The sequence below is a fragment of the Poromitra crassiceps genome (genome assembly GCF_964638095.1).
Source record: "Poromitra crassiceps genome assembly, chromosome: 22".
NCBI lineage: Eukaryota > Metazoa > Chordata > Actinopteri > Beryciformes > Melamphaidae > Poromitra > Poromitra crassiceps.
Window position 1 is genome coordinate 20539240 of NC_139647.1, and position 15310 is coordinate 20554549.

The window sequence follows — 15310 nt, forward strand, 5'->3', positions numbered from 1 at the left end:
TACAAGCCTAAATGACTTCCTGTACATAAAAGTATGTTCTATGTACAATCGCAGTGGAAGCTGAATTATTAGATTTAGATTAGATTTAATTCCTGCTCTGTCTGATGAAATCAAGGGCCTACAATCATCAAGCCCAAACTGTATTCGTGGAAGCTGTAATAACCCCCGTAGGCGTAGTCCAGCAAGAAAAGCTATTTCTTAAATTCCAAATTGGAAACATTATTTACCAAATTGGTAAGTTAGCTTGATGTTTTCCAAATTGGAGTCAAGTTACGTTTTTGTACAGCGTGGGTGAAAGTCTCTTGAAACCTTTTTTTTTCCCCCTTTGTTTTTCTCTTGAAGCAATGCAGTTTATTGGACATGGGTAACTGCTTCAACGTTCCACTAGTCTGTTATTTCTCAGGGAAGGTTCGCTCGGTACGCTTTCGTCTACTACCTAGCTTTGCCGTACGATGTTGCCGCCTCCAGCACATGGCGTGTGGGCCTCTATCTCACAGACGCAACAGGAAGAAACAAAACAGTGGCCCGGTGGCCGGTGAGGGGACTGCGTGATGGAAAAAATGCTGTAGGGAAATTCGAAACACTGCCTCCACAGTGTAGTGCAGAGTGGTCTTGAGTGATACACTGTTGTGTTTCTATATGATTATTTTTGACCTGTGAAGTCTGCATTCCTATTTCCACAAGGTCAACTCTGCCCAGCGTCACGATCCTGCGCCATATTAACCTCTACTAGTCATCGTCTCTTACATGGTCTGTTAATAACCCGTAAATATGTACAGTATGACATGATGCTTGATAAAAATAACATCAATTGTTATTTTCTTCAAATATGAGCCCTGGAAACAATCTGAAGTTTTTTTTTCTTTTTAAGCTTTAAGGTTTAGAATATTTTCAGAGAATTGTTACTTAAGATCAGTCACATCTGTGGTAATTTTATAATTTTATTCATAGGATGAGTAGTTGCGATCTTCTTTGTTTTTGTCGATATGGGTTTAATTCCTATGGTTTGTTTTTTTAGATCCTAGTCGTCTTTTATTATTCTCCCTTCATCTCCGTTGTAGGCTAAGACTTTGCCTGCATAAGGGACAAAACTGAGTCAATGCTAAAGGGGACAACGCTGGGATTCCTTTATTGAACTAGTTGATTCTCTTGAGGTCCTCAATTCCATCTTAATGAATGTTCTGTGCTTAATGTATGGAAGGTCTGGCCTGAAGCCTGTAATATTCATACATGGATACTTCTCATCCATAGTGGTGAGACTGGTGTTTCTCCTCAGAACAAAATAACTCTTTTACAGAACTATAGTAGACTTCCCCGTGTTACATCTGGTTTCAGTGCTTCATCTGGACGTTTCTCTGCCTGTAAACAAGTGTAAATATACCGTATTTGTATATATGGAAAAAATACTTTTGAAGTTGTACATAAATTCTCAGACCTTTTTGAGACTATTGATGTTGTTAGGGAGGCTAAATAAATCTTGATTTCAAATGTTTTCAACACTGGCTTTTTTATTCAACTTTTGACTTATGCCACACACATATTTTAATCACTGTTTTGCAAATGAGGATACTTTCATTATATACAGTAATAGCAGCACAAAGGGAAAACTATTAAATATGATCGAGTAAGTTTGGAATGAAAATGGGAAAATTAGGAAATGCTATTGCATTGAAAAGCAATAGCAAAATAGTTGAAAATGGGTACATTTGATCAAATGTCAAAAGATTTTTTTGAAGCCTAAAAGTTAAATTGCTTTATGGTGCTATCTAGGAATCAGTGAGTCTAGCTTCATCAATAGGGTCACTGTTACCGGTAACCTGTCAGAGTGCAGTGGGCATGGGAGCAGAGAAGCTCTGGGAAGAAGAGTCGGAATGTTCCTCTGATACATAATCAAACCTCTAGATCTGTTTGTTGAAAGCGAACACCCCAAAGGGACCTACTGAAGGCAAGTATTCCAGTTTACTCTCGTCTTGGTCCGTGTGGAGAGTGTTGGTGTCTTGGCTGGTTCTTGACCATCTGGGGTCAACACGAAGTCCACTTCTGTCCCTCAGGTCCTAGTGATGTCCAGATTCACTGGCTAATGAATGGACACAGTCTCGACACCCCCATAATGGAGTACCGCCTCCCGCTGGGCCAGGGGGAGGTGCTAGTGAGCAGCTGGCTGAAAGACGGACCACTGATCAAGGACGCCCGTTACAACTGTATCGCCAAGGCCAGCACAGGGACCCATGTGTCTGAGATCGACCTCCGCCTCACTATAGGAGGTATGAGGAGCAAGTGCTAACAAATGGTTGAGTCTGACATTAAAATATGTTCAGTGTACAGAGAAAGTGCTGATCTTAAATGGGTTTAATCAACAATGTCTTGTGTTTTGTTATAGTAATAAAGGCCTGGTTATTAGCAATGTATTTTCTCTTTCATTTTCTGTTAGTTTATATCATAAAACATGTGGTTACTTAACAGATGAGGAGGTTATTCCATCCAGAGACTTGAGCCAGTGGAAGGGTGCGCTCTCAGAGCACGAGCAACTGCTAAAAAGATGGGAAAAGGCCTGGGTAGGTCTACAAACGCCTCTGACTTCTTGTTTCTGATTGCATTCAAGTCACAAGTTGCTGTGCTGGGTCGTGCTCACACCTTGTGTGCTGGTTTGAATCTGCTCTGCATGTTTGCGCTCCGGGATCTGGAGAGGTGTGTAAAGTCCAGATGCATTGGATCATTGGCAAAGAACCAGAAAGTCAAAGCCGAACCTGGTTCATTGATATTCCAACAAAATAAATGATCATTTTCTGCATGTTTTCTTGATTCTATAGTTTGAATAATGACAAACACTGAACCAGATTGTCAGTGTTTGGGAGTAGTCAACTACACTTTAACATTTTTTCGGTTCTTTAATTTTACATGCATTTGAACTAACTATCAACTACATTTAGCCAATTACATATCTTAGCAATTACATGGATCGAGACTACATTTTCCTTGAAACGATCCATGAAAAAATGCTAGAAGAATGCAAGATCACATTTTTAATGTTTTCCTCATACTGTAAATATTAAAATGAAAATTATTTATTTTTTTATCTATTTTTGCTACGCACAACTGAAAATGTCTCATAGGCTGAATTTAGAATAGCAGACAATTTATTATTATTATGACTATTATTATTATAATTATTATAATATTATTATAATGATTATTATTCCCAGGCAGCAGGCACCAAATTGACAATCCTACTAAGAGCCAGAAGTGGAAGACATTGCGAGACGGGACATTAAAGACAAAGGTGGATGGGGATGCTACTGACTGGTGCTTGGCTAGAGCACATTTGTCCCCCCTCCTCAGCACCAGAGCTTTGACATGTGTTGAGTGAATGAGTGGGAAATGTAGACCATGAAAAATCTTACTGTTACATTGTTTTTGTTAACTTTTGTGCACTGTACTGTATATATTGGCAATGTTAATGTGTAATGCACTTTTTTTTTTTTTTTTTTACATTTTGTTAAAAATGATGTCCAGTCAAATGTTTTGTGATGGAAATAAACCATTTCCTCTGCATAATCTAGTTATATGGATTACATTATGTGTGCATTGTTTATGGGCAGTTCAGCATCAATTGTTGTCATAGTACCTCAGCTGGTTTTCTGTTCATGTAGTCTCGCTGGCCAGCCTAAGGGAGAGGAGGCTGGCCAGCGAGACTAGTTTTAGCTGTTGTCTCTACACACTGATCCCAACATCTGTGTACAACCTATTTCGCTTATTTATTAATGTATCACCTTTGAGTTCAGACCCTTGTACTAATCTTAACTTTTGACATCAATTAACATGATGACATGAGAGCATTTTTCATCACTGCGACTCTGCTGTCACTGTGGTAACATGTCAGACTTTTTCTACCACCTGAATTATTAACCAGCCTCCACCCTGACACACTCGCACACCTGCACCCTCCATTTCTCATTGACAGTTCTCAAGACAGTTTGTGAGGATAAAACTCTATCCTGAGCTGGAAATAATAAAACTATTTTCCTGGAGACATGAAGGTTGTAGGCCAAATCCGAAAGATCAAAGAATAGTGGGCATAGGAATAACAAAAACAGTAAGTCACAGAATCAATGGTTGTCTTCCATACAAATAATTTCAGGGGGATAAAACTGTCCTACACTGGCCAACATTGACCAAAATCTCATGTTGTGAAGTCAAAGCTATCACAGTGTGACACTGAAATTCCTTCTTTTGAGTCTGAGTAACCTACAGCTGGTGCTGTAGCGCCCTCTTGTGACCAACTGAACAAGCTCAAGCTGGAACCTAGTAATCGATCCGATTCCTTATGCATAAATTATTTTGCTCTGGCAACGGAACAGAGTTGCTGCCTTCATGGGCTGTCGGAAACATTAAGACTATGGCTACAAAGTGGCTTAATGACCCACCCCGCTCGGCGAGCATCCGAGTCAAGTGAGTGATAATGAAAGAGAGCTGCTGTAGCACTAACAAGTGAGTACATTTTATTTATATGGCACTTAACAGTTACAAAGTGCTTCACAGTAGATAATAAAAACAATATAAACAAGTACAATTACAATTATAGCGACACAACAATAAAGGCGAGCATTAAGTAGCGTGCCTCTTGCTTTCTAAATAAAAACCACAGCCACAAAAAATATTAAAATAAAAATAAATGTGTGTATTATTATCTCGGACCAAAAGCAGTTGAATTCAGCAATGGAATCTGAGGGAACTGACGAGGAGCACGTGAAGGCAGCAGGAGAAGCAGGGGGGTGAGGGTTCAGGTTCCAGTGCAGTGGATAATATTTACAACTTGTGGACATAATATTTTCCACGATGGCTTCACAGCCTCCGCCAAAACCGTGGGAGAGACGCATTCCAGGTGCAATGAGTGCACCTGTCAATTACCGGTAAACACATTTTAAACTAGGCCAACTTGCTTGTTTGTATTTTCTGGCTAATGCTAGTTAGCTATCGTTAAAGCTAACGTTGTATGCGCAATAATAAGGCCCCTGGCGCAGTGGCAGGCTCATCGTCGCCAACAGTCACACAGTTGCTATCGTATTTAGCCAGGGAAAACTAGTTAAAGAAGTCATGTTAATCGTGAACCAACTAAGCTAGCTGGCCAAATAGCTAACCTACTACTAGCTAGGCCCCAATAGCCCCGGTGTGACAGCCTAACTGGTCGCTCCACTATCCTGTCTCCATGCGCGTGCATGTGATTGTTGTTTACTTCCTGCAGCAGCTGTTGTGCACTTCTGTCCGCAGATTCACCACAACTCCACAATGAAACGATGAAGTCTCCGGCGGATGAGAACTACTCTTCTTTGCTTTTTACCATCTTTTAATCTCCACTGTGCCTGTCCACGATTATTACAGCTTTTCAGAGCAGCGATGACTGCTAAAAAGATAAATGCAAAAAAAGCGATTCTCTGCGGGTTTCGATCAGCATATACAAAAGGCTCCAACACTGTAACCCATGCACCTAACCCTCTTCGCCACCAGTCTGCTACAGTTCACTGAAGTCAACTCACTTTATAATGAATGACTATGCAACATCCGTGTCTAGTTGAACTGAATTTGTCACATTAACTTGTTGCTCATTAAAACGGCTGCTACTGATAGTTAAGACTGCACGGTTTACAAGAACTGGCAAGGGCATTGATCTCTGGCACGAGGCAACTGAAAATAACTTGAAATATCATATTTTTCAATCTGATCCTCTGTCTTCTTATCAATACTGCTCCTCCTTTAAATGTAGTCTATGTGAGACCACACGCCCTTTTGCCAATTGGGAACCAGATAGACAACAGCCGCATGCCAGAGTGCAGTGCTTTTCCACCGTCTTTAACTGAAGTGAGTGCTCTGGAAATCATGTATTCTGTTGACAAGAATCTAAACTTCTTTACCAGCAGTTTCTTATCTGAGAAATGTGTGATTTTATGTCCCTTTTCCATGTTGCGCTGCAGTTTTCACCTCTCCGTGCCTCCCCCCCAAATTAGCCTATAGGCTATATATTTTAAGTAAGTGTTATTATAGCATAGGCTAAATGGCGCATGCACCTAGCGAGGTTGAATTTATATAGCCTAGCAAACTCTAGCAATTGAATAATCATGCATGTTTTGCCATCGTAAATTCAGATGCAAAAACTCCTGTTTAGCATCTCATTATGTGGGCCCAGTTGCACAAAACACCTTAGGTTAAGATTTCCCTTCGAGACAGAGTTAAGGCGTCCATAAAATAGAATCGGCTGCACAAAACACCCTTAAATCTTGTGCTTATGTTTTCCTTAAAATGTTTAACCTTATGGAGAAGATTTAAGGGTGATTTGTGCAGCCGATTCTATTTTATGGACACCTTAACTCTGACTCGAAGGGACATCTTAACCTAATAAGGTGCTTTGTGCAACTGGGCCCAGTTTGATCTTTAATGCTGTTATTCTTGTTACTGCATATCTGAATTCTTGATCATATTAGTGCCCATTAAATAATAGGCTATCTGACCCTCCTCAGCCTACTCACCACCTCTTCCAACTGATAGTTCCTTAACTTCTCTGCCTAAAGCCATCCTGTTAAAAACATTTTCCCCACTGCAATGATGATTAAACCTGACAGATGTAGGCTGCCTACATGCAATATTTCCAAGATTAACACACAGCTGAAGTGCTTTTAGTTGTGTGTTAATCTTGGAAATATTGCCTTTTTTGTCTTGTTTGATATTGACATTTGAACTGAATTTACCCACCATGCTTTAAGCAAAATGTTTGTTTGATTGATAGATGTATTATCTAACTGCCTGGCCTGCCTAATCTGACTATCTCCTGTCTTTTTGCCTCATAGAAACCATACACATCTGGTGCTACAACTACTACTACCAACTTGATCCTGCATGTTCAAAACAATGGGCTACATGCACAACTCCACTACTTCCTGAAATTAGTACAGCTTCTTTATTTCCTGTCATCACTATTGGATGAACTGATTAATGTCAGGCGTGCTGCAGTCACAACAATGATCAGGCACACCTGATTAATCAGTTCATCCAATGGTGTAGGACAGGAAATAAAGAAGCTGTACTAATTTCAGGAAGTAAAGAAGTTGTGCATGTAGTCATTTGACTATAATTGTGCAACTTGTTCAAAAACATTAAGATTGATCACAACTGCTTACCTCTGCTTTACATCACTCTCTGGCCTGAGCTCAGCTAGGATGTGTGTATTGTGATGTGATTACATGCCAGTCAGTCTGATCTTATTTTGTTTATCATGTCACCCCTGTTTCTTTATTTAGCAAAGCCTACTTGGCCATATCATTTACCTTGATAGACATTGTATTATTTTAGTTAGTCACTTTTATGGAGTCACTTAATGTATTTGGATCTGTCTCTCCTGTCTCTGCCTTACATAGGCTACCTAATAAAAGAATACGATGACATGGTTCTCCAACCAATGTATTTTCATGTGCACTTTTAAGACTTAGAATATGGGGTAACATAATTATGCTAAGTCCTTATTGCAGTGGCAGAGTTTCAGAGTCTGTGCTGTATATGCATGTCATCCTCTTTCTGCCCTGCTTTCCTGTGTCCAATGTTACTATCCAATAAAGCAGAAATGCCTGTCCAACCTATGCAGACTGTGTGGTTTCTCTGAAGGTCCTCATAAACAAGACCACGATGACTGGGTAGGAACAAAGCTGACTTCCTTGTTACTTTGGTGAAATTAATTACTGAAACTTTTAATGACCTGTCATATTTTCTTTCAGATTGAGTGCACAACATGTGGCCTCTGGTTCCACTGGCACTGTGTTGGAAGGCCAAGCCAGGAAGCAGATTACAGCTGCCCATCATGTACAAATGACTGACCAGAAAATAAATAAATGGGATTTGCTTCTCCAACACACTGTTCATTTATTTTATTGAATCATTAATGTGATATGTTATGTTACATTAGTTGATCTGGGCATCTAGGTCTAATTATAATGTATACACAAAACAATGAAACAGTTGTGTAAATATGACTAGGATTGATTCATTGTTCTTAAAGGAACACTCCGCCCATTTTCAACCAGCTTTGTATCATTAGAACATCGGTAGTATATCAGAAAACTGTGAACTGTTTTGAAGTCTGTCATTTAATTTGACAGTTATTGAGTGTTAAAGTGTGGACCAGTGACATCACTGGTCCACACTAACTCAAATTAATAACTCATTAACTCAAATCAACTCTCAATAACTGTCAAACATTCTGTCATTCATCTAGTTTGACAGTTATTGAGAGTTGATTTGAGTTATTGCGTTATTAATTTGAGTTAGTGTGGACCAGTGATGTCACTGGTCCACACTTTAACACTCAATAACTGTCAAATTAAATGACAGACTTCAAAACAGTTGACAGTTTTCTGATATACCACTGATGTTCTAATGATGCAAAGCTGGTTGAAAATGGGCAGAGTGTTCCTTTAAGTCATGCTTCTAATAAAGCCTAGATCATAGGCTATAGACTTAAGACCCTTCAGTTTTCATTAACAATTATCATAGCCTAGGCTAGCTATAGCTAAACGAAACAACCAAATACTGTACAAAGGAGTTTAAAATACAAGTTGTGTACCCACCTTGTTTCCCCTCATTGATTGATACAGTTCTGAAATTAGGTGAGTCAACTCTCTGCCTTATTTCAAATGGGTGGGTAAACCCTCCAATACGCCCCTGAATACAATATAAGAAACACCATCACCACCTTTCTCTTTCTGGACTGGAGGAGCCTGACATATTAAGCTGATCGTTTTCTACCCCAGCCCTTTTAGGCGCATGCTTCCGCCTTACAGTCACCACTCATAACGTTATGTGCAAATGGGGGTTCGTAGTAGCCTGGGTAAACCCATCCCCCACGTGACCTGCTCTCAGACCTGTTCTCAGTCACTATGCTATGCACTATGCTAGTGACTGGGAACTGAGAGAGCAGGTCACGTGGGGGCTGGGTTTACCTAGGCTAGGTTCGTAGCTCCTTACACAGTGGTTTTGCCTAATCGCGAATCATATCGCTTTTTAAAATCTGAATAATTTACAATTTCAAGTTATTTTCAGTTGCCTCGTGCCAGAGATCAATGCCCTTGCCAGTTCTTGTAAACCGTGCAGTCTCAACTATCAGTAGCAGCGAATAATTCAACGTTTTAATGAGCAACAAGTTAATGTGACAAATTCAGTTCAACTAGACACGGATGTTGCGTAGTCATTCATTATAAAGTGAGTTGACTTCAGTGAACTGTAGTGGACTGGTGGGCGAAGAGGGTTAGGTGCATGGGTTACAGTGTTGGAACCTTTTGTATATGCTGATCGAAACCCGCAGGGAATCGCTTTTTTTGCATTTATCTTTTTAGCAGTCATCGCTGCTCTGAAAAGCTGTAATAATCGTGGACAGGCACAGTGGAGATTAAAAGATGGTAAAAAGCAAAGAAGAGTAGTTCTCATCCGCCGGAGACTTCATCGTTTCATTGTGGAGTTGTGGTGAATCTGCGGACAGAAGTGCACAACAGCTGCTGCAGGAAGTAAACAACAATCACATGCACGCGCATGGAGACAGGATAGTGGAGCGACCAGTTAGGCTGTCACACCGGTGTGTGCGTCACGTCACGCACTACAGTGCTACTGTAGGTCCCAATGCAAAGCACGCAAAATCAGTGTTTTATTGATGTTTCCTGTTGTTGCATGACAAACCTAAAGTCATTTTCTTCACAAGTAGAACAAACAGTGATGAAATATATTGTGGTATTCAAACAGATTATCATTAACCGCCCTGCTGCAGTTTATTTCAAACAGAGTGGTCCCCACTAGGTTGATTGAAATCTGACACATCTGTGGCTAATATTTTTAGAAGATTCACCAAAACATGTATTAAGAATCCTATCCCTTGACTTGCCCTTTTCTTTAAACGCCTCACCAGGTCTACAGACTTCGCACCGCCCATGGGTCCCTCCACTTCTGCAGGGGGCCCCCCTGTCCTGTCCCGGATGGTGCCCCCGGTGCCCCCTCGCCCCGTCCGGCAGCAACAATCCTACCGTCCAGCATGCCGTTAGGGTGTTGTTGCATTGGTTGTCCACATGAGGAAACTCCCCCGTGCTCTTAAGCTCCTCAAACCGTCGGGCACACTGAACAGTCAAGGCAACAAAATCAATACCATATTATTTTTTCGTCTATGATTGCCTGTCTATCTGTCTGTCTGTCTGTCTGTCCATCCATCGCGTATCTCGAGACGAGAACCGTTGGTCCGATCGACTTCAAACTTGGGGAGTGCGCTAAGGGGGGCCTGACAGAGTGCAGTGCCCTGTTTTCGTGCAATTCGGCATAGCGCCACCTACTGGCAACAAATGGCATAGCGCCACCTACTGGCAACAAAGAATGTGGTTTATCTCAAGAACTGTTCGTCCGATCGACTTCAAATTTGGGGAGTGCGCTGATGGGAACTCGACAGCGCAGTGCCGAATTTCGTGCAATTCGGCACAGCGCCACCTACTGGCGCCACAAAAGTGGTGTATCTTGAGAACCATTCGTCCGATTGACTTCTACTGGCAACAAAAAATGTGGTTTATCTCAAGAACCGTTTCGGCCGATAGCGGGACCTGACTGAGTGCAGTGTGGGGGGGGGGGGGGGGGGGGAGCACTCACAGGGTGGTGAATGAGGGGAACGGGCACTGCACTAGTATCTAAAAATGAGGCCTCATGCTACTAAGCCATGGCTGGGAGGATGGAGGGAGGGGAAGATGGGAGGATGGAGGGAGGGAGGGATGGGAGGATGAGCTCATAGTTACCCAGCATCACAGTTACCTCCTTGGGAGTGAAGCCAGGGACGAGCTTGGCTACGTTGTCCCAGTTTATGGGCTGGGGCACCATGTCAGCACCATGTCCAAAACTAGGAGGTTATTGTCGTAGGGAAAGTTGTTGTTGTCCGAGCAGAAGCGACTCATCTCTTCCGGGTCAGAGAGAGACGAAGAGAAACAGAAAGGACAGTGAAACCATCAGGGTGATCACCGGGCCTACTGGTCAGAACCAAGACGACAGCATTTCCAACACCCTGGTCTGCGGTGGATTATACTATACTGCTACACAGAGAATAGCATTTCAATCACCATTATGCATTTATGCATGGTATTACTGGTGAAGGGTAAACCCACCTAAACTCAGTTTACTCACATTTTTGTTTGCAGAATAAACTTTTTAGGCTAACAAAAATGTTTCAGAGAAGAAAAAAAATCATAGTATGCATTAGTTATAGACTTTTTTAGGCTAACAAAATGTTTCAGAGAACAATTCATAGTATGCATTAGTATCAAAATGATGAAAGACAGGGACTTTTAAACCACAAATTAGTGCTTTAATGAAAATGTAATTTATTTTTGATTATGTTGTTAACGTTATGATATTGTAACGTATCGGGTAATTACGTGTATTGGGGTGTTTCCGTGCTTGGCTAGGAACTGATATGTGTGGGTGTGTTCCTAGGGGGAAGGGGATATATGTGACCAGCGGCCGGGGCGGAGGCCAGTCAGGCCAGGGTGGGCGAGCTGACCGGGTGGTTTAGAGCTAGCAGCGAAGCTAGCTGCTAGGAGCGTGTATTGTGAAGACAAGAATAAAAAGCCTGTACCAACTTCAAGTCTCCAGTTCCTTGGACGAAGACCCACTTCGTTACATTGGTGCCAGACAGTAAAGCGGTAACGCCTCTGATTCGGCCGAGAGGGGAGAGGGTGAGAAGGAACGGCAAAAGAGACGGGTGGTGCGGCTTTTTGGCTCTAGAAACTAGCGCTAGTAAGTTAGCTACCAGGGGTGCTAACTGCTAACTGCTAGCTGCTAAAACCACGTGCGATGGTGCGCGGAGAATCAAGTATCTCCGGAGAATGGCCATCGGTGAACGGGAGGAAAGGAGAGCTGACGGCGGGGATCAGCTCGATGCTGGCGGGCATGGAGGCCCGTGTGTTGAGAGAGGTCGGACGGCTGGTAGAAGAGACTCCTGCCTGGGCAGTGGAGGTGATGCGGGCGCTGCGAGAAGTCATGCAGCGGGTGGACTTGATGAGCGCGGAGGTAATGCAGCGGGGAGAGCGGCCGGAAGAGCCACGGAAGAGACTGTGTTGGACCTGCAGAGAGCCGGGCCACGTGGCGAGGTGGTGCCGATGCGGTTCCGGGAGACGGACCGGGTATGCGGGACAACGACATGGACAGCAGGGAGCCTGCTGGGCATGTAGCGCGATCGGACATCTAGCCAGAGAGTGTCCAGAGGCTGTCGGAGATCGGGGGACAGCGGGAGAAGAGAGACGTGCAGGCGGCAGACAGGTGAGACTCTGCTGGACTTGCCAGTCACCGGAGCACTTGGCCAGGGACTGCACTGAGAGTGTGGAGGCCGGAGGTGAGACGCAGGCTGGGAAGAGCGTGAACAGCCAGAGGGAAGAGAGGGACATCGTCTGCAGCGTTGTTACAGTCGGGAGAGCGACGCTCGTGTCTCCGAGTGAGCGAGAGGGGTTACCGCCGGGGGAACCGGCCCAGCCTAACCGCTATACACCCCCTAACGTTGCACTGCGGAGAGCCGAGGGGAAGATCGACGCCGGTGGTGTTCGCTCTGCTGTCCTCAACCCTGGAGGAGGGGGACGGAAAAACGAGCGGAGAGCCGAGGGGAAGATCGACGCCGGTGGTGTTCGCTCTGCTGTCCTCAACCCTGGAGGAGGGGGACGGAAAAACGAGCGAGTGCGAGGCCGGGAGGACGACGCCAGGGTCAGCTGGAGAGTCGACGGGCGCGAGTGGAGACCGGAGGACGAGGATGTCGATCCGGTGCTCGTTCGTGCATTTGCTACTGGAACAAACAAAAAGGGGGGACCGAAAAGAGTGCTTCAGGGGAATTGGTGAAGCTGGGAAAAGGGGGGATGGAAATGGGGTTTAAAAGAAAAGCTAAGGAAAATGTGGGGGCTTGTGTTTGAATTGAATGTGTGAAAAAGAAGGAAATAATGAAAACTAGACATTATGGAGTGCCTAATGGGAAACTAGACATTATGGGGGTACCTAATGGAAAACTAGACATTACGGAGTACCTGATGCAAACTGGACATTATGACGGGGGTGTTGGAAAAAAAGAAGGGACTAATTGTGGGGAATTGAAATGTTGTGGGGTTTGTGGGAATTAGAATTTGATGTGGTGATGGGAAAAAATATTGTGTTGGGTGTGTTTTGGTACAGGGGGATGTGTGTGGGTTGTGCATGTCGCGTGGAAGCGACATTAAATTTGTGTGGGGGATGTGTAACGTATCGGGTAATTACGTGTATTGGGGTGTTTCCGTGCTTGGCTAGGAACTGATATGTGTGGGTGTGTTCCTAGGGGGAAGGGGATATATGTGACCAGCGGCCGGGGCGGAGGCCAGTCAGGCCAGGGTGGGCGAGCTGACCGGGTGGTTTAGAGCTAGCAGCGAAGCTAGCTGCTAGGAGCGTGTATTGTGAAGACAAGAATAAAAAGCCTGTACCAACTTCAAGTCTCCAGTTCCTTGGACGAAGACCCACTTCGTTACAATATTCTGTGACTGGAGGTCATAGATTAACCCCCCTCCCCCCTACATCACTGGTGGTCATAACATCCGACTAGTAGAGGTAGCTGTAAGGAGCTGAGGTGGAGGATTCTTACATCATCTATAGCTATAATGTTACATGTGAATCACCCTGCATTTTAAGCTGATATGATATAAATATACATAGTAATGGTTATAGAAACTATAGCAAATGAGTATGAGACGAGTAATATTAGCACAGGCCGAGTGAGTCCACCTGTCCTCCTCCCGGCTAATGGCCACCAGCTGGCTGCACCAACATCAGAAGTGATCTCTCTCCCGGGTCTCAAAGACGCATAAAACACACATACACACACAGCAACAATGACACGCTTTTGTTCACATACTTAACTGGTGTTCCTCTCCGTCCGCTCATATAGTAAACAATTAGCAGCTATTTTATGACATTGTGTATAGATGATGACACTGATGATGTGGGCTTCGGCTAACTGCAGGGCACAGGCAGCACAGCTAACGTCGCTGGGTAGCTTCTGCTGCCTTCAGGTACTCCCCGTAAACTCCTACTCCCAAGCGTCGATGGCGTCAACACGACGCAGTCGCAATCCTATTTCAGACAGACATAACAAGGTGAAACACATTGTAACACAAGTGTTGTTGGTGGGTGCCGTTTTATTCTAGAAATCAAGTGGCACAGAGAGACTTTGATTTCAAAACCAAAAGTTGTTTTATGTAAAATTATTCTAGTACTAATGACACCATAGGTTGCCACAGCTTTCCCAGTGGTCAATAAAGTATTGCTGATTATGATACAGTCCAATGATATCACCCATGTAGGCCTATAATGACAAAGCATTACTCCCGATACCACCTGAATGCAGCATTAGCATCAATCAGCTAACGCTTGCCAACTTTAGCTTGCTCGGACGGACCTATGTCGGAAACTAGCGATATACAAATACAGTACTGTACTGTAGGCGGGGCAGACACAGTCAAACTACAGATTGAGATGTTAACATGCTAAAATAATGTTACACAGAGAATAGCGTTTTGGAGCGGTCCCGTATCTGCAGCGCTGGCCCTTCCTAGTGTTGCAGTGCAGCAGGTGAAAGCAGCGTCCGGTTGCTTAGTAACGGCGGTCCGTGGCCGAGTGAGGTAGAGAGAGACCATTGGTGGTTTGTCCGTTCTTTTAATACATCCATCAGAAGACCATCAGTTGCTCTCTCTCATCATTTTCATTTTCATTTATTTTCATTTATTTATTTATTTCACAGGGACAGTGCATATTAATAAACAGTGTGTGTTAACAAACACCATAAATATGCCAGAGTTAGCCCGGGGGCTAGTTTACATCTGTAGTCCCTGGCCAGGTGTAAAGATGGCATCCTAAAAACAAAAGACAAGTTTACAATAATAATAATAATAGACATGCAGTAAGGTAGATACAGTACAAACTGCAAGACAACGTTACAGCAGCACCGCAGACATAGTTACTGTAGCGACAGAAGACAGCAGCACCATATGAGGACATGCAGACATGTGCAGCACAACACAATGGGGCGCACACAGAATGGTTTCCTAAACTAATGCGGGCAGATTTAAACAGACTGAAACAGATCAGTGGTTTGGCTTTTGAAAACTAGTTCAAAAACCACCAAAACGCACACAAAAACAAATGCAGTTATATGTAGTCTGGGCACCTTCCACCCCGCTTTTTGTCATGGGGGCGTAAACCCCGGACCCAGAATTAACACCGGATGGCAATGCGCCTAACAACG